This window comes from Bombus pascuorum, chromosome 1 (genome assembly GCF_905332965.1).
Source record: "Bombus pascuorum chromosome 1, iyBomPasc1.1, whole genome shotgun sequence".
NCBI lineage: Eukaryota > Metazoa > Arthropoda > Insecta > Hymenoptera > Apidae > Bombus > Bombus pascuorum.
The window spans coordinates 15,907,666-15,929,991 of NC_083488.1; the positions used below are offsets into that span (position 1 = coordinate 15,907,666).

The 22,326-nt window shown below is 39.3% G+C and overlaps 2 long non-coding RNA genes across 2 annotated transcripts in view; both read left to right on the forward strand.

Annotated features, from left to right (window-relative positions):
• Positions 1 to 22,326, forward strand: part of LOC132906362 (uncharacterized) — a 152,078-nt gene that overhangs the window by 115,430 nt on the left and 14,322 nt on the right. The gene's annotated exons all lie outside the window — the stretch shown is intronic.
• LOC132906062 (uncharacterized) lies at positions 16,975 to 21,435 on the forward strand. The gene is made up of 3 exons (XR_009657931.1): positions 16,975 to 19,061; positions 19,169 to 19,410; positions 19,501 to 21,435. It is a non-coding gene; the product is annotated as an uncharacterized LOC132906062 (long non-coding RNA).

Here is a 22,326-nt window from a genome sequence, read left to right on the forward strand (position 1 = left end):
TGACTTCTCAACTCATACTGCTGTTAATTCGTTTATTGTCCCCTAGCAATACCTTGTCTTTTGTCTTAGCCTCACTCATGCTCAGCAACCGCTTGTTTATAATTCGCACCTCAGCAACCGCTTGTTTACAATCCACACGACACCCTCCAGACCCCTCATCCACGATACTATATTAGAGTTACAAATGAAGAAAACTTTTTAAAATGCATCTGTACTGCTGTTATTTAATGTTGAGGTTATTAGATGTGTGTGAATACAAAGAAACGCGTGGATAAATTGTAAGGTAGAAAATATATATTTTAAAACTAAAGTGTAAATACAAAGTTCGGAATATAATATGAGCTGATCCAGATCCGCACGCTAGCAGTGTTACCCTATGACTGAAAACCCTGAAGCCAACGTCGCTTATCTACTGTTTATGGTTTGCCTTCGACGCAGTCTTTTCTCTATGCGCTGTCGATGGCTTCGGTACTTGAGAAAACTGAAGACCAGATGTAGAGTTTTCTTAGAAGTGATGACCACTTCAACATTTAAAAAAGGAGAATTACTTTCTGGACGACCCTCGTACTTTTCCTAGTAGGATATTCTATAGTTAAATACAAAAATGTTTATATTTGTTAGTTAAAAAGTAGCTTCCTTATTGTAATGTCCTCTGACGAACCTCTTAAAATCTATTACCAAAAATTTATTAAAAACGCGGATAAAGATTTAACAAAACATACCTTCCTTAATATTCCTATTAAATTATCTCCTAATAAACCCTTAAAAGCTAACATCAAAAATCCAATGTCCCTACAGAAATGTAAAAGGTACCAATTCTAAGGTCAAGTTTCAGTTGTAGGTTTTAATTCTAAATGTCAACTACGACAGATGTTAAGCTTAGTAGTTGGAAAAGTTGACGATAAGGCTAAACCAGAGAGAAACGTAACTGGTAGTTGGCCGTAATCCGAAGAGGGCTACGAAAAAATAAGTAGATAGAAATAAGAATACACTCTCCGTATTGAATATTATTATTGAATATTCAAAGCAAAACACCCTTCAAATCAATAACTCTCGAGATCGTCGCGACAGAATCCCTCGCTGAAATCTCAATTGCGGTTCGTGCATTACTCGGAACGCGTATCGCATTCCATAATCGTGAATACAATCACGCCGGCGCATCTACATCACCAGAAACATAACTTGGCGAGGCTTGGGCAACTCTAAATTTGTATCGTGTCGTGTCTTCTCGACGGAACGTTGTCTCCTCTGCCAAACATGTGCGCGCCTCGCGTCGTCCCTTCAGACCGGAAAATCGGCTGCATCGTCTTATACCTCCGATCCGTCGATCGTTACACGTGTACACGGTGGATCCAGAGCCGTGGATGACGACGTCTCGAAGCCTGGAAGATGGCCAGGATACACAGCATTATATACATATGTAGAATGCATGTAGACGCGAAGGAATATGCCTTTGCATGAAGATCTTAAAGGTCTTTCTAGACGTTGTCGGATCCTCCTTTCTCTCTGCTTGGCTTGTCACGATTTCTTGCCGGCTCGATTATTCCCGTCCTCCTTGCATCCTCTTTTTCATCGGTGTCCCCGTCGAATAGATGCTCGTCACAGGCGTAACACGTCTAACTGTTAGACACAACGATGATATTCTTTGCTGGGACGGTGCTTAATTCACTGTGGCGCTCGCCAACTCGATCGCAAGGTGCAATTGCTTGCACCTTGTTCACGTTTTTCACCTGAGCTCCGCGAGCGTATCGTGATTCACTGCTACGTAACGCGCTGTGTATTTAGCTTTCCCACTCATTGTCCGTAATCGTTTGTTCCATGTATGTTTACTTAGTGTTTTTATGCTCGTTTATACGCGATTACAGAAAGAAAGAGATTTTATTAATCTCTTTTTATTTGATCCTTGATTGGTTAATGCAGGATGATGACAATAGTTTATGGTACAGTTGCGAAGAGTAATTCTTCTTTTCCGTGTTTGCAATTTTTACAGCGTACATTTAACGGATAATTCGAAGAGTAGATTAATGGTGATGAAATCGTAATGTCATCAAATCACTTGTAACATCGTGTAACGTTATGAAGCTACATATTCTGTGTTTGAAATTAATAGTTACAAGGGAGAATCATTATTTACTTATTCAAGAAATAATTAACCGTGGTAATATAAATATTAGTTTTCATAATTGCAAAATAGATGAAGTTTCAAAACGTGACAAATACTACCTTCTATTCTGCACGCTTTCATGTATAACATCTTACACGACATTCTAGAGATTATTATAATACAGATCATTAAATATGAAGATAAAGAACTTAAGAAGTTCGTTGGATAATATTGGATTGGCATAATAAACTCTATCTCTACTGTATACATTTCGAGGAATATTATAAAAATTGCTCAAAGAATATCAATCAATTTTATAAGGTAAATATTTTCATAGAAAAATGATATAAATAGAGCAACTTTTTATGAAAGTAATATTAAAACAACGTGGATAATACAACAAAGAAAGTAATGTTTAAAACAACGTGGATTGCATTGCCTAATATTTAATAGAGTAAAACAACACGCCTAACTAGATCTCATCTCTTAAATTATATTCATAGAAGTATGAATTTGTACAAGTATCCGCGATGTAATTATGATTCATCGATCAGGCAAATAAGAGGAAAGCCGGCGAAAAGACAGAAGGGTAGCCGATAGAGGCGAAGCTGCCACAGCGGGGATCAACGACAGTGAAAGTTCACATGTTGGACACGTCGACGTGTTCCTCTCTTATGGTACCTTCCGGGTGCTATTGCCGTATTACACAACGTCGTCCGCGTAAAGACGAATAGCGGGCCGTTTAACCGGCTGATTCGAAACGTCCGTCGATCGTGCACGACAGACTGATGTGGACCAGCGATCGAGTAGGAAGTTGCTCGAACCAGATTCGAGGCTTACGTGTTCCCTTCTCTAGAAAGAGGAGAGACAACGCGGCCAGGAGAGAACGCGCCGTAGCGAACTTTCCCAGATCAAAGTCACCTCGGGTCCCTGGTAATTCGAGCAACGTAATTAACCGTCCAGCAACGACGACCACGAACGACGACAACGACTAAATTCTTGGAACGCCGCGCCGCGGCGGCCGGGAAAGTAACAGGACGAATAGATTTAAGCAGCGCAATTAGCGAACGGATATTTCGACGTTGCCAGCGCTAATTGGATCGGGTTGCCGGCTGGGGCTGGAAAAGTTCAACGCTGAGAACAGCCTATGCCCGTGATGATGTATTGGTTCAATTTTTTGAACGTGGCTCGTGTGAAAATAGGACTAAGCGCAAAGTTCAACAAACGAGAAATGGAAAAATTGAAACGAATGAGTTTCGTTCCTTATATGAATGTACAGTGATGTATGAAGGGTATTGGAACACATAGCGCAAACAATTTTTACGAATGTATCATATCGCGCATGTATTTCAAAAGTTCCTCGTAGAAAGTGGGAAATACTTAAAAGTTTAAAAAAAAATGATGTCCTGAACATATAATTGGCAGAAAGAATAGAAGAAACTCTAGGAAACGATAGGTGACAATTACTTTTTTAGTTTTCCATCCTCAGCCTTTGAAATTCCCCTTTGATTGTTTCGGTGTTCTGACACAGTACTGAATTATGCAATTTCTTTCTGGTCAGAGTAACGATACTGACAAATTTATAACAAGAAATCTCTACTAAGTTTTTACCTTGACTTAAAACTTTATTCTCTGTTCCGATATGTTTCAGTGATTGAAAATGTTATAACGAAGTTCTCATAACAGTAAACGTAGAACTTTATGAAGAATAACAGTAGAACGACTAGGACTCTCAGCTCTTCGATAGTCTCCACTACAACCGACACGTGGCTACGATACTTCCCACGGTACCATCCCTTTTCAATTTCAAAAATTATTCCAAAATCCATCATAATCTAACAGCACGCAACAATGCACCAGACATCGCGCTGAATGACATCAGCAGACCTCTCACAAAAGCGAACGAACGAATCACCGTACAAAGCTGTGCTGTACGCACAGCACAGTGTCACAATAAAGAATGAAATCATAATCGAGAAAGAGGAACAGGGGACATACGAGGAAAGAAAGAAAAAAAAAAGAAACGAAACAAGGGAGACTTTTAGCCGGCAAAACGGAGCTCGTTAACGGTCATACACCCATGGCCAATGGTTCTTGACGTTCGTAGAATTCCATGAAGACCTTGATGCTTTTTATCTTTGCTCACTTAGTCCTCCCTCTTACAAAGAGGCAGCCACTTCACCGTTCCGCAGAACGTAAAAGATCGCGGCGCGCGATCATCGCGATATACCATTAAGGGTGTCCGAACGCACGTGAATTATATAGTTTCCGAGGAGACCGGTCTCGCGTTTTGCGTTCCTCATTTTTCTGCTTGGGTCATTAACGTTCTTTAATCGTGCTCATTCACAGGCGACTGTCAAATCGTAGTTTTTCTTCTCGTGACAACGGTTAATCGTCTAGTCGCGCAAAGAAGACTACATCCTTTTTTGTTCGAACGAGAGTTAATACCGCACTGAGGGAACCAAATGTCGCGTGTTAAACTGGAAGATTGATTCTGTTAAAGAGTTTTTTCTGTGCGATGGACCATGAAAGGAAATTGTTATTTTCTATCCGTTTGCTATTGCGCAAGTAAGAGTAGATTTCGAAGAAAATTTGTTCACTGTTAGAGTGACATAAAAGATATAACTTAGAAAAAACGAAGCTGGCACCCCGCTGGGGGTAGCCGCCCACATGCTATATTTATTTTTTATTTATATTTTTTTTTCTTCACCAACAAGATATAACACTTTACCAAATGTCCACAAGGACAAATTGTAAAATAACCAAAATAAAATAAAAAAAAAAAAAACTGTTAGAGTGACTGTAGAGCATATTTGAAATTATACTGAGTTGTTCGATAAGTTGCTAGGGTTTTTGTTACGAATGCGTATAAAATTTGGTGCAACTATCGGTGGCAAAAAGAAACTTAATGCGTACGTCCGTTGTAATAAAAATCGTATCGTACGATCTACGCAGTAAATGATAAAATTTCACCAACCTGGAATTAATATTAATATTTGAAACCTTAAAAAAATTCTTCCCCCGATGAATTGGCACGCGGTTAAAAAAGCAGGCTAATCAAGCTATCCAGGCAGTCGCTCTCGTTAAAACGTTTTTACCTCGTAAATATCCGGTGGATGGAATAAAACATGATTTTAATAATTCAAGCATTACGTTCAGCTGAGCTGCGACAGCGGGGGTTACGTAATAAATCGCGGCCTCGTTGCGGATACAATATAATAGATTCGCGGCATCCGATTTCAGAATTTCCTAATCGAATAATCGATCATGCCGGCGCACATACACAGACATACACTGCGATTCCTTCTGGTTGCACGTTTAAAACCAGGCACGATTGAAATTTAATATTACAGAAGCGCAGCATTGATCGTCGGACGTTCTAAAATGGCGGCAATGGAACGTAACGTGGCCTCGTTACAGAAATATTCCAACCTCAAAGGCTTCCGTTCCCTTTTCCCCTAATTAATTAATAAAATGGTAGCGACGTGCCGTCGACGTACCCCTCAAAGGAATTCTATTTAATATTAATAAACTGGCTATTGACTCGCGCAACTAGAACTCGATCTGACGTGCAAGTGTATATCGAAGCTAGCGAGGAAAAACTAATGAAACATTCTATCGTGTGTTAGAGGACTATGTAACAAAAGCGAGCGATTCTTGTCAAGTGGCAATTGCGCGCGATAGAACGTTAATCATTTATTCCCTGAAACAACGAAATTTTCAATTTAATGATGGCGTTTGATGATACACACGTAATATGTGTAAGACATTTAAATAACAGTGTGCCTGTAATTGCTTCAATAAAAATTGGAAATAAGCTGGGAACAATTGAAGGCTGAGAATGTTTTCAAACACAACGATTAGGACCATAGAAAATTTGAATATAATCAACGTGACTACAGATATTCCCTTTCAAAATTCCAATATTTCTTAAACATTATGCCAACAAATCGCTACCAGTCCGTTTCAAAGGAAACGATCAATCTTTCAGAATAGAGACAATTAACATAACAAGCGATATCCAGGAAACGTGTTTCACGATCTAAAAAAGATTTTGACTCGGGCGGGTTAAACAAGCAGCTAGTCTAAACACTGTTTTACGCAAGTCACGAACATTGTAACTACCTGAAAAAGGAGATGAGAAGGGGACAGAAGGGAAAAAGAAATCGTTCCGTCTCGGAAGAACGCGTTTGAATTTCCATCTGAATCGCGCGAGTAAATGTTGCGTAACCGACCTCAACGGATCCTCCTTGACATCCTACTCGCCACAGTCACGAAGCGGTTTTTCGTTCAAACGACAAGGATTCCCAGGTGGTCTTGATGGATTCGACTGGTCGCGCCACACGCGTCGATGACAAGCGGTCATAAAGCGCGCAGGTGACACGCACTGCGCTCGGACACGCTTACCTGGAACAGATGCGGAGGAAGAAATGAGCCGAGGACAAAGCATTATGCGAACGAAGACGTTGCTATGAATGCTATTCTCTTCTATTATATTGATCGTTCAAATCTTTTATTCTGGATTCTAGGATTCTGTTTTGCAGAATTACCTGGGTTTTAAATTCTAAAACGCTTCAAAATGCTCTTCTCTTATCCTGTTTATTGAAGTTTTGTACGTTCGAAAGTTAATACATGACGTCAAATTTTTAAACTCTGCTATGGACGATATTGAAAGTTTCAATGTCTTGAAACTCTACGTAAAGTAGGATCCATGGTATAATGAAATCATTCACATGTTTGATGCAATAAGAATCAATATAGAATAAAAATGAAGTCTGTTCCATCATTCTCCACTCAATTATTCTATTCTAACGTTAAAAAGTGTCTTCAGTTTGGACAAAAGATGAAAAAAGGTCTTATTGGCATGCATGATTTCTCGTATCAATCCTACGTTGGACATCTTCTCTTGAAATATTACAAATTCTTGTCGCTTGTTAAAATGAGAGTAAGATTGAGATATAGAAATTCGAGGTTCGTAGCAGGATAAATTAAAATCCCGAAATAATTTCTAACTTAGACTATTATCCTATGAATAAAAGATACCAGCTGAACGTTACGAGCAAAATTTCATTACAAATTAAATCCGCGAGTCTCCGAACAGAGGAATGATTCCCTTGGTGCAAACCATCCTAACATTCTGTAGTGCAGCACAAGCTGAAAACTCACGAAACCAAGAAAAGGGGAAGGCCGCCGCGTGATTAATTCGCACGTTCGTTATATCGTATATTATATCCAAGCCTTATATCCTTACATCCTTACGACCGACCCACGCGACGATCGGAGAACAGCGGCGAAGAAGATCGTCCGCGAGAGAGCGAGACAATGATTCCTTGAAGCGGTTGCCTAACCTCGGCGACCGCACGGCAAGAAGAAAACCGCGTTCTCCTCGTCCTCCTCGTGCTGACGCTCTACGTTACCGTCCGTTCCATCCTTCGGTTAGTAAGGGAAAACAGCAAAGACCGATACGAACCTTAAGAGAAGAGGAGATAGGACGAAGAAACGACGAAGAGACAACGACGACGAGAGACAGCCGCGCGACCGCCGTGCGGCGCGGCGGTGAAATCGCCGCGATGGAGAAAGAGAGGGACGAATAGGCAGGGTGGGTAAGGTAACAGTCAGGCAATCAGGCTGCGGTGCGGGATTCGCGGCAGCGTTATTATCTACTTGGGTGGACAGGTGCCAGGGGGTTTGTAAAAGTCCGCGCGCGGCATGGTCAGTGGAAGATCGTTATCAAGGGGGATGAGAGCGGCGGGGCGAGGGGGAGACGAAGCGGGGAGGTACGAGGAGGAAGCCGACCAACCTGGGTCTGGTCCTGAGATGTGGAGGAAGAGGACGAAGACGAAGAGGAAGAGAAGAACTAGAAGGAGGATGAAGTGGGAACGACGGCTAAGGTGGAGAGGATGAATAGAGCTGGAAACGAAAGGAGGAAAAGAGGAAAAGAGAAATGGATAAGGAGAAGGGAGGAAGGAAGATAGGACACTAGCGTGGTAGGGATGGGGAGGCGTAGATTCATGCGGACGCACTACTAGATGGCCGTTGCCGACGCGTATAAGCTACGGTAAGGGAAGGCGGCGGATACCAGGAGGAATAAAAGGTCTAGGTAGCATAGTTGCACGCACATTCCCAGTTCACAGCCTTGACTCCGGCGGGGAACGAGCCGGCCAGCCGGCAGCAACGACGCCAGAAGCAGCAACCATTGTCCGGCAACCGAACCAGCTGAGAAACGTACGAAAGAACGGACCAACGAACCAACAGACCTACGATCATGATGGAGAACGAGTAACGCAACGAATGGACCACTGTATGGCCGGTCGACGAAGGAACGAACCGTAGGTAGAAAAAGAAGGGCTCTCTCTTCTCTCTAGCTGGCGCGTTCGACCAAGCTACGCTCGTTCGCTCAGCGATGGCAATTATACGCGGTCGAGCCGTCCCAGCTAGATTCAAGATCAGATAATCCCATCTGTCGGTGTAAGCGGTCTGCAAACGATCCCGCGAACCATCGGATATCCTCTCCCCGAGCCGATCGATTTTTCCGAACACCGCGCCGGAACGTGCGTTCACCGTTTTCCTTCCCCGCTTGCTTCTAGTCGACGACCTGACTAATCGCCGCGATCCCATGGGACTCTTGCCTCTGATGAAACGCGAGTTGAAGTTTCAGCTGTGCTTTATTCAACTGATCGAATCGATCAATTAAAGTTATCGAAGGTAAGTTGTATTGTAATGTTTGGCTATTTTATCCAACTTCTCCATTCTTATGAGTTTATTCCGTGTATGCAGTCGTGTATAATAACGAATATTGACTTGAAGACGGCAAAGGTGAGTTTATAAGTGTTTATGTGTTCTTCGTGTTGAATGTGTTTTTAGAGAAAGTAATATACGATACGCTCGTATAATAGTATACTCATATAACAGTCGCAAGTGAATTAAAAAGCCTTTAAAGCGAGAAAATGGCCATTAAATGGCTGATTAATTTTAGATATACAATAGTTGTTTTTTTGGTTCTTATCCAGCAGGCATCACGAGATTGAAATCGACTTTTAATAATATCGAACGTATATTAATCCGCACTATTTCGAGCGTTATCTCTGGCGCCTATATCTGTAATGCTTCAAAATATAAGAAATGTATTTTTAAAACTTTTATTATACAGGAAGATAAAAATAACACTTTTGTATACAATAAGCGTATATTTTTCATATACCCAATTTATAATTTAACAATAATCCTTATTGGAGATGTTTCTACAAAAAATGAATTATTTTACTTTGCAATTATTACACATACAATTGTTATGTGTAAAAAGTAAATCACCGCTAAACAGCAAATGACACCGTTTACGAAGAAAAGATATTAAATACTTGCGTCCGGTAAAACAGCTTGTGTCTATAACATACTCGGCACTGTGATTTATAACAATAAAACAAGTTTAAGGTTAAATCACGCGAAATGCAGTTGAACGCTAATTTTCGAACGCTGTTAATGAAGAAGTACAGCGAGGTAAGCAAACGCTCCTTTCTTCCATCAACCGGCCGTGAAAACCCACAATTATTCGCCTCGTAACCGGTATCAACACTTGCTTGAAGTTGACAACAGAGAACGATCTACCTACTTATTAAATACTTTTACTTTATTCGTTACATAGCTTGGGATATGGGGAGACAGATAAAACGAAACGCAAGCAAAGATTGAATATTGCGTTTAAACAGTGAAATGTTATTTTTCTGTTCAATCGATGAGGTAGAAGGTGTATGCTATTTACTTAAGCAGTTACATGTAGTGCATATCTGTATAGGTATTAGTTCATTTGTATAAATAATTGATTACAGAGTAAATATTAGCTCAGTATAGATTACAGTTTATACAATTAGTCGTTCATATTTGCTATATATATAGAAGTATTCCGAGTAAGAATTAGAAAAAATGAAACTTTTCATGACATATACCGCTTTTGTATTTTAAAAAAGTAACAAATTTTATGTAAGTGTTGTAATCGTACAATGCTACTATAAATAACAAACGACAAACAAAGCAGGGACAGGAAGTGCAAGGTGTCAAATGCAGAAAATAAAGTCACGCCAGAATAGAACACAGCAAACATTTTCCACGTGGAACGTCAAAAAATACCCAACTATACACAATACTATTTCAGCCTGGAATAAAAAGGGAAGCAAATGACAAGAGAGTATATAACAGGAATTGCATACTGTGAAACGCACGAAATAAACCCACGCCAGAAATCGAATAGAGCATAGAGCTCCCAACGAAACCGCGAGGACAAATCAGGCAGCCACTTGCAGCACCGGCGACGACAGTGAAACGAACGGAAAGGATACGTGTCTCGGATACCGAACGCCCACGTGAAATCGACGGCAATGCCATTCCAATGTTAATTGAGGTGCCCCAACGCCCACGCTGGCTCCAAGTGTTCTCGGTTTGCCAAGCGATCGTCAGTATCGAGCTATCATTAGTTCGATCGGGCCGCTGATAAACATTCGAGCCTCTTCGGTAATTCGCCTAATGAGATAACGGTACCAGGCCAGCGAAATCGTCGCGCTTGATAACGCTTATATTCCGCTCTGCTACGGTCGTTGCGGCCGCTTTGCCCGGGAATGCGAAACCTTTAAGGACGCGGTGCAAACTATGCGCCTCGATCACATTTTATGCGAGAACGTTCTCCAGGCTCGTTATCCGGCCAGAACACAGCAGACACGGTAATAGACACACACCGGCCCGATTCTTGCTCTTAGTTCCGTGCACACGTGAACCAACGGGTCAACTAAATCAGAAAGTCGCCTGATTTTTCCTAGTTACTGCGTAGATATTTATGATAGCTCAATATTGAATTTTCTAACAAGTTTGTATATAAAGTGGCTTGTTTGGAAACTTATAGAAAACTTTTGGTATATTACATGTGTTGTGTAAAACTTGTGCGGTTTTATTAGTACTATAACGAGATACGACTGCCATGATCATATTGGTATAATTTGAGAGCAATTTGAAGGTATGATATTTATTAGAAGTGTACGATTTATATTTTAATTATTTGTTAATTGTTAAAGATGACCCTAATGGATATTGAACTTATTAATATAATTATTATAATTATTAATGTAACGGATGATTAATTATTCAAATATCTCGTAGCTTCTGTATATTTCCAATCGCACTGATTTACTCTTGTTATCTTATAAAATAAAAACTAGTCTAAATAATAGTCTCGATCATAGCCTTGCATAGCTGACGAAAAAGCATAATTTCACTTGGATGAATGCGAATTATATTAAAAGAGTCTCAAAATAGCACCAATCATTCCAATTAAAACGAATAAGATCACCGATAATAATCGATAAAGTTAACAAACTCTTACTTTGCCCAACTTACTTTCCTGAATCTTCGACGAGCCAATCAGCCAGAAAAGTACACCTTCGAGTAATCAGCCGCATCCTTAATTGTGTCTCAAGTACTTATATATCTATATCCACATAGGCGTGCGATAGTGTTGTCCTGATTCTCCTTTAAAGGCTGCCGGCTGAGCGGCGAACCAGACGATCGCGAGCGATCAAGGTGACAACAAGATCCATGATTCGGGATTAGCGGCATGAAGGATGCGCGAAAAAGAAACCAGCAACGAAGGGGAAGAGCCGTGAGCGATTGGAGGGAAGAGGAAGCGAACGACGAAGAGTTGGATAAGAAAGAGAAGTAGAAAGGGTGGATGCTGGATGGAAGCGTGCACACGCAGACAGAGAGTCGAGCCACCGTCTGGAGCAGCTGGAAAAATTGCCTCTGAATCACTGTACAGCCTACCTGCTGCCTTATTGAGGAACCCGCTCCTTGGCCGTTCTTTTAGCCTGTGCAGTCAGGGGTATAAATAGCGCTCTTTAAGAATACTGGAGACACTGGCTCGCGTCCATGCATCACTCGCTCTGCACCACTTCTCCGTCGCGTGCGTGCGTGTGTACGCGAGCGTGATATACCAGCCATCAGATCGCGGCCCGGATACCGCGGATAGGCGAATATAAAGTTGCTCGAAACGAACGAGATTGTACGCTGGATTTGTCTAGATTCTTTGGCGTGTTGGCGGCGAATAAGATATGATGTGTGGCCGCAATTCGTTTCGGAATGTGATACGAGAGTGGCTTCAAGAAGTTATGGCTCAAAGTTTTGAGTAATAATTTTGGAAAGTTGCTCCTTCTTCGTTGGAGTTACAGATACGTTAAGGTCCTGTTTTCTGCCAACGATTACGATAAATTTAGATAATTATATACAATCGTCAGATTATTATTAGGATAAGGAGTAAAGCGTGACTCCTGGAATACGAAAGTAACTTTCACGAGTTACAGTTAGGAATTTTCAGTAAGAATTTTGGATAGTATCTTCTTTGTGTTCCTCTTTTAACTCGAGTTAAGAAGATATAAATTTTATTCCTTGATTTTACTTATTAAGAAACAATTGAAGAACTTAGATTTATTACGAGAAATTATATACTGGTATAGGTTAGTAATATAAAAGCTCACTTGATAAAACGTAATATACTACTCCTCCGATTATCGAAAATTTATAATATATGAATCATTGACTCGATTAATACTGGTCCATCGATCAAGAACGATTTTTAAAAGGGACTTTGAATTTATCAATTATTTTCCGAAATCCAAACTCTTAACAATACCTTACAGACGTTTATATTCTCCGACCTCGCAAAGCTTTTTTATCCAATACCTTTTATTCCTCTCGCGATCATGCTACAAGATTTTAAACAAATAAAGAGCGTCTCATGTACAATACCAGTCTTATTATTTCCTTGTGAAATAATATATACGTGATATACGTTTTTTAATCGCAAGATATGATATATCAACCTTTCCTTTCACGTACGAATACCCGAACCACTCCCCGGTAATAACCAAACACGAGACATGCCGAAAGTGAAGGTACACCCGTTTCGATGCTCCAAGGGCGACAAGGATTTCTTGTTAAAAACGCCCATGGAAAAAATATCCCTCCTGAAACTCATTCCGAAGCGTCGTTTACTGAATATCGAACGTACAGAGAAGACCTTCGAAGACCCTCTTGTCCTTCCTCGTTCGTTTCCACCTTAATTTCGATCGAACAACGAAGGCTAAAACGGCGCCCGCACGGTTCCCTCGAGACAAAGACGTAGGCGTGTTTATCGATGCAATAATATACCGCGAGCGAGTTCGGGGCCTCCGCTAACTCGATGCGAGAAAAGAAGCTTTTAGCTCGTGCGCCAGCCTGAACGATAGAACGATGGCGACAAAAACTGCCACATTCGTGTCCTTGCGGTACACCTTGGGCCTCGAGGGCAGGATAACAGCGTTTCCCAGTAAGACCGGTACTGGCGGAGGCCCTGGATCACGGCCCACGTACCGGCTCACTGTCGTCTACCAACGCCCTACCTCTCATCCTTCTGGCTCATGAACGCACTAGGAAGAACACTTTCCACGACCTAAGATCGGAACTGCGATCAAATGGCGCACATGGTTGGCTCCAGTAGACTGGTGTGCTGTTTAAAAACGATGTCTTCAAATTGACAAGTTGAAATTGTAAACGATGAGAAAATAAGGAGGGAAAATAAGAAGCAGTGATTTTAGAGGGAAAGAATGTAAATTCTATGAGGTATATGATGAGGGAAACGTTACGTGGTGTTACTTGTATGTTGTCGTGATATTATTATGAAATAATATTTATGAACCAACTTGACACAGGAATCTTGAAGAGAAGATTAATACACTATCAACCAAACGTTTAGGAATATTTCCCTAATTCCACCTCCATTGAAGCATCTACAAGTTTCATTATAAATTCGAAAATAATGCTACTAATATCAATAATAACATTCTTTCTGCTCCAATCAAATTTTGTATTGAACAGTTGTTTAGAATAGCATAATTTGTAGTTCATATTTTCTACCTCCATTGAAGCATCTACAAGTTTCATTATAAATTCGAAAATAATGCTACTAATATCAATAATAACATTCTTTCGACTCCAATCAAATTTTGTATTGAACAGTTGTTTAGAATAGCATAATTTGTAGTTCATATTTTCTACCTCCATTGAAGCATCTACAAGTTTCATTATAAATTCAAAAATAATACTACTAATATCAATAATAACATTCTTTCTGCTCCAATCAAATTTTGTATTGAACAGTTGTTTAGAATAATATAATTTGTAGTTCATCTTCTTTTTAAAATTGTTGTCTTTCATGAAACACAGTAACGAGCAAAAAATGTCTAAACTTGATGCACTATGAATTTTAGAAATATCATATATTTTAATATCATATATTTTAATTTTAGAAATACCATATTGGTTTAATTATAATATTTGTAATAATTACCTATTCTGTAGTATATATTACATTTATTCACTGCTCTTATTGAACACAAATTCGTTCTGTAAGATTATGGCGTCTTTTTATACCCTTACCTCATAAAATTTCTTTTGTCTGTCATTGTATGTACCAGTGTTAAAACTTTCGTAATGTACGTGCCATTCTTACTCAAATATTAGGTCGTTCAAAAAGTTTCTTTCATTTTATAAGGAAATAATGGATGCATAATATTTTCCGTTTTATATTATTTTATCGAATTACATACGATCCATTTTGTTTTATCAAAATAAAGATCACAACGTTCGACAAATTAAATTTCATGTTTGTATAAAGAAGCATCGTTGTAAAAGACGTGTCTGTAAAAGGAAGATACTTTTCGGACAACCTAATATATGCCGTCACTTCAATTGTAAGAAACTCAATTGATGTATTTTCTTTTTTCTCTAAAGAAACCAATTCTGCTTCTTTCGAATCAGCGCTGGAATAATTAATCCAACAAGTCCATTTAGACCGCTTTTCCGCGTAAGGATCGGGAAGTACGTGCACGTAGAAAGGTGTACAGCTCTCAGACTCGATAGTCATGTCCGTAGGTTGATAAAATCACGACGTTAGGTCGAGACGACGTGGCTGGTTGAAATTCTAGTCAAGCGAACTTTATGGGTTACGAATACGCGAGGCAGCGCGAAGCATTGGCTGCGTATTTACGAGCGATTAGCCAAGCCTATCCTGGATACTAAGAACCATACCCCGTTTCTGACTTTAATATTCCTTACTCACGTGACTCGCTAGCCGAAATTTTCGAGGAACTCTGCTGACTGATCGAAACCAAATACTGTTTCCGAAATTACGTGATTCGCATATTATCCACGTCAAAATCGCGACTTAGATTCGCGGAATTTCTAGATGCTCCCTGAAATCATGCATGTTACATGCAATTTTCATTTCGAGTTGAGTCGCTTTTAACGCGAAACAGCAGGTAAACGTGTGAATTCTCTATTTCGACCGGTGACGCGAATCATCAAACGAATTGATAATAATTTATTTGAGTATTCTAAGAAATCGATGATGAAATAAAAGGTCTCTCAATCCCTCCAAAATTGACGAAACAGTCAGATAATAAGGTATTCTATGCAAAGATTGCAGCGTTGTTAGAATTCCTTTTGTCGCCTAATGGAATATACATACGATACCATTGTTTGTGATTAACGAAACTATACATCTGATTTTGAAAATTATTATAAAATATATCTACTATTTTACTACTTATATTGTTTTATTTTTTAAATTCGATTATATTCTGCTCGGTGTTAAAAAAGTTCATCTGAAAAGAATCTAAACTATACCGACGCGCTTCAGATTTATTTCTGTCCACACATCGTTATAATTCTACGTTAATTCGTACAATGCTAATCGAGTGTTGCAACAATTGAACGTTGTCGTTACAGAGTGAGTACAAAGAAATTCCGTCTTGCGACCTTAAAGAAACTCTACACGTCATGTGTCAAATTTGTTTGCACTTAAAGTTCAAAATTTGAAAGTAATAACAAAGTCCATTTTAAAATTGGCTGATTAGGTAGAACATTGATGTATGTTTGGCAACATGTTTTGATGATGATACATTTCCATTGGAATTCAGACCATCGAAGATAATGCCAAGCTCAAAAGCATAAACGGCGCCTTTGTGAAATAGTGCGCTGTCATAGGACAGAAGTCACTCTGAATTGGGGCTATCGGTATTAATTCAGCAGACAAATTGCTTTATTAATTTCATCCCGATTGGATCGCGATAATATCTCGCAATGGACACGAACATGGACTCTATTACAATTCAATCGTATCTTTTTCTTTTCTGTCTGCTCTGTATCCGATTCGATCGTACGTGACGCGACTACTAACATCGAGGCCGGAATAAATTCGGTTCGACTATAATCGATAATCGATCCAATGACTAATCGTTATGCATAGCCATGCTACCTTGTTACTCGCAGGAACGGCGAGAATCGAATCGGCTAAAAAATCAGGTAGGTTGAGAGCATGATTCTTTAGACCGAATTAGAATTAGAACGAATCGAAGGATTTGAGAATATTGTGGATGAAATAATAGCAGATTACTGTTGAGGTTGATTGGTAGAAGAACAAGTGGATGAATTTGTAATAGAAAAATATATTGAAATAAATAAAGGTGTAATTATAAGTATAATGTATAAGTTTATGCTGATCCAGATCCTTACTTTCTTAGTGTTACAGTATGTAGCGGCACATGAGCTAGAGGGCAATTCAAATCATGTTGTTATTTTGTCTCGGAGTATCAACATCGTTAGGACATACATAACGTAAAAATAAATAAACTCCGGGCAAAAACATTGTCGCCGTTACGGGCAACCGTCAAACAAAGACGAATTTAAATTTTCCGTATACCCCCGATCAGTATAAATAAACGAACGCGATAACGTGATCAGTTTTTCAGTCTCAGTCGGCAGAAATTTTATTTAGCGATCAATACACAGTCTTAGCGAACATTCTCTGTATTTATTAATTATTTTAAATACATTTTACAGTTTTCAATATCAAGATATCTCGTCATTTAAACCACACGAACAACCATCCTCTACAAATACAATAAAATCGATAGGGAGCACTTTCACATATTTATAGCAAAGGGACATTAACAAAAATGTTAACCTTATAGCTTTAGCTAAAGGCTACAAGGAACATAAATAGAAATCTATTTATTAGTTCCTTTGATCCTAGACCCTGTAACCCAAAACATAATGTATATTCAAGCGTACAATAATAAGGACCTCTTCGTATTTAGAATATTTTTGTTTCATTAAATTCTATTTCTTGAGTAATAGCGGTCTCCAGGTCACGGATATACGTAAATAAAGATGTAGAATTTTTCTTGAAGTAACTACTTCAACAATTACATTAAAAATAGACTGATGTTTGATAAGAATTTATAAAATTAAACGTTTCGTGTGAAATTAGGTCGAAAAGATCAGATGGAAATAAGAAAATTCAACAAAGTAAATAGAACATAATTTTACGTGGAGAGAGTAAATTAATTAAACAGTTTACCTATTGAAACAAGATTTTATTTTGTTTCAGCGAAATTTTATGTATAATCGAATAAGATTAGGTGAAGGTGAGAAAATTAAACTAAACTGAGTTAGTTTAAATCAACAAAGGAAGAACGTAGTGTTGTACCGAATAAGTTAACCAATCGAGCCTAACAAATCAGATTCGGTAAAAAGACGTAAAAATAATTTAAGTTGCAACCACTTGTTTTGCTTATATTAATCACATACAGTTTTGTTATATCTTACAGCATATTTAATTAAGTTTAAAACAAGGTCCTTTTATTTAGTTCGCGCACAGCTATTAATTTGCAAAATCGAAATAATTAATTCTGCTCAGATTGTCATAAATTTAAATTCTCTATACTCGAGATTTTGCATCTCCCTCCCTTCCAGCTTCGTTGTTTTCTAGCTGGTATCTCGTCCGAAGTAATGAAAATAATTGGTCACATTTATGTACCTAGATACGTAAAAAGAAGTCTTCCTCGCGGAAATAAATGGAGCGCACTATATCTCGATCAAGCGTTCTCAAATGAGTTTATTGCGGGCCGAACGCGCCATCGCAGCATTTCAGATTTTCCTGGATATACAACTGGTTTACGTATGATTCATGCAACAATGTCGTCTCAAAAACGAGCAAACGCATTTATTTTGTTTATGTCGAGGATAATTACTACAATTATCTAACATCTACGATAATTCATAATGTTCACGATAAATTGAACAGATTTATTATCGTTTCTATCATTTTTTTTATCAAACATTCCTCCGTTATGTAAGCGAAAACAAAAAATAAAAAAAAACATACATTCCTCCTAACTCGTGATCGATGGAACGAGATTGAAAAAGTTCCTTTGGAGTTGCTGAAAACAAAGATGTTTACTACAGTAGTATAGGCGATTGAAAGCTCCTATTTCATTCAGTTCACGCGTTCACACGGATGTGTACTTGGATTGCAACTTTTACAATACATACGTGATATACGTGACGTAGGATGTATATTAAAAGACACAAAATCACGAAATATTGCGCGATAATTCATAAGCACATACGCGTAGGTTCTGCAATAATATTAAATCGATAAAGTTTATGTGCGAGGCGAAAAAGAAGTTGCCATATAGACGACTGCGTTCCTGCTAACTGTATCGACAACTGGCGATCCGCTTTGACGCACCGATCTCCTCTCACGATCAGCCAACGTATGCGGCGCAAAGCGCTAGAAAATTACCCATCGTAGCGAAATCGATGGGCAGCTTTCCTAGGAACGCGACACGCCTCCGGCAACCGGGCGTGAAGAGTGGGAACGTGCATTATTACGACAATAGGATGCGCGCACGCATGTCCACGCAACGTCGCGTCGCCTCTGCTTCCAGAGGAACGTGAGCGTGCAAACACGTGATCGCGTTATGGTCCGTTCATACTACTGCGATAAACGGTAGAATACAATTGAAATTTAAAAAGAGTTGCATTTGAAGAGTCAAGATAAACAGCATCCATGCGAATCGATTACGACAACTACTAGGTGCAGTAAAACTCCATTTATTTGAACCTGAACTCGGATTTCATCAACTTTCTCCATTACGTACTGCTTTCTGTTCACATAATACTGGTTCATGTTTAAATAAGTAGGTTCAGTCGATAGGAACTCGAGCTTCGTTTCAATCAATGAAATTAGGCGGAGTTTAAAGATTTTAACATCTCAATTTCGACACTTTATGTTAAATGATCTGATCACTGTTTGCTATCTATATGTACTTACGTCTCATCGTTTAGCAAAATGATGAGTATTGGATCCTCGTATTTTGGCATCGTTTATTTCAATATCGTGACGCGGAATCGACGATGTCCTGTTGAACATGAATCCTTAATAGGTTAGGAACGAAGATTGTTTAGTAGCGCTTAATTTTTTCAGTATGTACTGTTTTCTCGCATATCTATTCGCAAGAAACTATAACTTCAAGACGATGAAGAGACGGCGATGGATTTGCAGCGCACGACTGTCGCAACGATGTAAACGGGGCTTTACGCGTTTCTTGGCGCGGCAGTGCTCTGTGCTTAGGGACACAACCGCGGCGAGGAACCGTGGCGGCAGCTCAGGGATGCCGCGTGCATTGCCATTAACTTGCCATTGTTCCGCAACTGTGCAACGGTTCATCCATAATCTTACGTGCTATCCGCGAATACAGTTATGGCCCCGGGGACACATGCAGTCGCTGCAGTCGCCGTGGCGGACCATTGATCATGGAGATGATCTCCTCCTACGTGCCAGGACAGGTCGTGCGACCGATACGTGCACGATTCGGCGGAAGATAGACAGGTGTTCGCGAAAAAGTCACGATTCCGGGCTTGCGCAGCATTCGGCCACGTGTGCAACGGAACGCTCTCGCGGTTTCCGCATCGCTCGCGCTTCCTCCTAAGGATAATGTTCGCATATCGTGATCAAGATCGAGAGCTCAACAGCCGACGCTGCCCTGCCTCCTTCCATCCGCGGATGCTCCGACTGGATCGTTGCCATGCTCGCGATTCGACCGTATCCTTGGACCTCACGTTCTCATACGTAAAGTGGAAGGTATGGTTATTTGAGTTACAAGGTTATTCGAGACAGGCTAAGTAGTTTGGCTGGTCATTTGCAATTCACCAAATTCGATTATGAATCATTTTTACGCGATCTACGTATACGCACATGTATATATGTATTGAGCGTAGAAATGAATTCCTTTCGATTTTTGTGCAAAGTGGGAGTTTTACTGTCGGAAAGAACTCATTTATACAACTATTGTATCGTGTACATTGATGGCTCAACCGGCGTTCGTAATTTTCTACGAAAATATAACTTGTACTCGTCAGAAGAAAAGGAGTTTGTTGAGATAATGTTGGTAATGTAATTACAGATCATTTCCAAAGATCCACTGGTTATGAATACTTCTTGTCTCATTCACAATCTCAAACCTTTTCTCAATTTCTAATGTTCTCTGTACAGTGGTGAAAGTATGATTGAGGAAATACTCGCGTAAATTCAATTAATTGTATCATTTCTATTTTTTCTTTTGTATGTACAACGTAAGCTTAGGCAAACTATTAAATCTAAAAATCTAATTCGTGGCGTTATAAATACAGAATGACTTCCAAACTTTTGTTTCAAGAAATAATTACAAACTAAATTAATTAGAATTTGCTATGACTGACTTACTCCATTTCTATGCTCTCTGCTACGGTATAAAACAATTATATAGCAGCAATTATATTTCTCTGTGGTACCGACTGAACCGAAATACTTGAATATTCATTAAAATCTAAGATAGTCATCGCCATATAACCAAGTAATTACCTAACATTACGCGAACAGTTTATTTCAGCCGTTTTAATACAATTCCGATTCTTCAAGGAACTAAAGGAAAGTCAGATACACACTCAGTTTCATAATTCCTGCGCTATTCAACAGTTGTCCCATTCATACTTCTTACATCACTTCAATTCTTCGCTTTCTTCGAAACGCATTACCATTCAACCCCGGTTAAATGGCTAGGAAACGCTGCGAGCATCGGAATGTCATTAATCCTTTTGTCACATCCACTTCCGGAAATCATCGGTCCTCTACCAAGGCAACGTACTCGATTACCTAATACCGTCACGATTTTTCTTGGACCGAAGAGGGATGCGAGCACGACCAAGGACACTCTGCTCTTCCGTCGGATAATTCCAATTCCGCGCCGGACATTGACGAATCATCGATTCGCGCGGGCATCATTAACCAACCGGCTACCTATGTGCGTGCAACGTTGCCAAGCTCTGAAGAAGAAGGTTATTGGCCAGCACAGTCTTTTCTCTACCCTTTTATTTCCTTACTCGTGTTTTTGCCCATTAATTCCGTTTGTTTTCGTTATTAAAAGTTTATTTGTTTATGGCGTAAATAAAAAAAGTACAAATTTATTAGATGTACAGAAAATATTATTCGTAGACCGCAGATGTTTATGCGAATCTCTATCTTCATAACGGTGATTGAAAAACTAGAATCTACGCAGAGATTCCCTTTACTCGCTAGATTTCATGAGTACCGTATTTCGGATATTCTATATATTTTTGTTTATTACGAGTAAGAAAATGAAGTAATTAAATTACAAATTAATTACGAAGTAAATAAATTAATAATTAGAATTTCTTCGAACTGCTGTATATTAAAAACTTTTGTTTTCTTTCAGCAATTGATGTTTCTATATAATTTATTATTTCGCTCCTTTATTCAAAGCAATAAGCGCTGCGTCCTTGGAAACTTCCTTCGGTAAAAACATTTCTCTACTATTAAATAATTCGTATCTTTCCTTTTATTGCTATAGTAATTCGTTAAATTAAGATGCGTCGATTTAAAAGTTACTCTGAAAACGCGTGGGAACAGGATCTTTGTACAATTACCGTCGAACAATCCGCGACGTGTTAATGCGCGCAACTTTCTATGGCACACGCTGCGCTGCTGCGATCGCTGCTTACGGAAAATCGTTTGGTCTGTGCGTTCATTGAACTCTCTCGCTGAATCGTGGAAAGTGTCGAGGGCGTCAGTTTCCTAATCGCGATAGAGCGATCTCGCCATAAATCTCGGACAACGTGGCATCCAACGGATGCGTGCTCAAGCAGATTTGTCATCGTTCTATATGTGTGAATCATGTTTTCTCAATCACCAAATTCTTGCTTTCTACATGTAATTAACTATTTATAACGTGGAATATAAATCCATGATTCGAAATAAATTTTTATACACCATCCTTACGTTTCGTCCTTGACCAAGTTAAACT